This window comes from Otolemur garnettii, unplaced genomic scaffold, assembly GCF_000181295.1.
Source record: "Otolemur garnettii isolate 467f Iridium unplaced genomic scaffold, OtoGar3 scaffold00040, whole genome shotgun sequence".
Taxonomy (NCBI): Eukaryota; Metazoa; Chordata; class Mammalia; order Primates; family Galagidae; genus Otolemur; species Otolemur garnettii.
The window spans coordinates 3,709,020-3,710,081 of record NW_003852435.1 but is presented as its reverse complement, the minus strand read 5'-3'; the positions used below and the strand labels follow the sequence as shown (position 1 = coordinate 3,710,081).

At 31.8% G+C, this 1,062-nt stretch overlaps 1 non-coding gene across 1 annotated transcript; it reads left to right on the top strand.

The window, feature by feature from the left end:
• Positions 1 to 726: 726 nt before the first annotated feature.
• LOC111725426 lies at positions 727 to 833 on the top strand. Its single transcript, XR_002773492.1, has one exon. It is a non-coding gene; the product is annotated as a U6 spliceosomal RNA (small nuclear RNA).
• Positions 834 to 1,062: the final 229 nt, after the last annotated feature.

The window sequence follows — 1,062 nt, the reverse complement described above, 5'->3', positions numbered from 1 at the left end:
GAAAACATGGGAGTATTCCTCCTATAATCTTGCCCTGTTTTCACACCCTACTGGCAGTGAGATAGATCCCAGAATAGGGCTCCCCTAGACTGCTGCATTTCCTAGACGCTTATGTAATAAAAATATAAAGGTGATGAAAGAGAGTCTGATAATGCATAAATGAGACAATTCTGCTCTACTGAATGTCCAATTATATACAAATGTATTAATCTTGAGAAAAGGTTAACAGTGTTTTTGTTTCAGCCAGTATAAGAGGTAGTGTGCAGGGAGATCAAATCGCTGCTAGTTCTTTCTTAGAATTCTTCTCTGTGACAATAAAATTAATATGAACTGACGTAAAGGACTTACTATGGTGCTTGGCAGATATTAAGCAATTAGCAATATTATTTGTTATTTTCAGCATTTTAATTTTTGCTATAATTAAATTTAGGTGATTGTCTACAGAATACTAAAAATCTCTATTTCTATTCTGAAGAGAACAGTTAACAAAATAATTTTGTGGATAGCCCCAAGTGTGTCAATCAGTGTCTCAGGTAAATTTTAGTTTCTGTGGCATCAAATGTTCAACCGCAGTTACAAGACGCAATTGCCACTTTGTAATTTATTTAACTTCTTTCTCTAAGGAAATCAAACTCAACAAATAAGTAAGGTAGACATCCTTTAGTTTATGTATTGCTCTCCTTCAAATTATGTTAAAAGTAAATACATTTTAATAATCAAAAACCAGTGCTCACTTGAGCAGCACACATACTAAAATTGAAACGATACAGAGAAGGTTAGCGCGGCCCCTATGCAAGGACGACACGTAAATTCATGAAGCCTTTCATATAAAAAAAAATTGAAAAACAAAACTCAAAAAACTAAAAAAAAAGACAAAATTATTATACCAAAATATTAAATAATATTAATTTAGCGTTTGGATACTTTAGTTATTACTATATTAATTTATTAAAATATTAATACTGTTGCACAGCTATTTTCTTTAGACTTTGAGGACTAGGTCCAAACTATAATATTTAATATAGTGTCCAAACTCAGTCATAATCTGACTTTAGGCTCCTC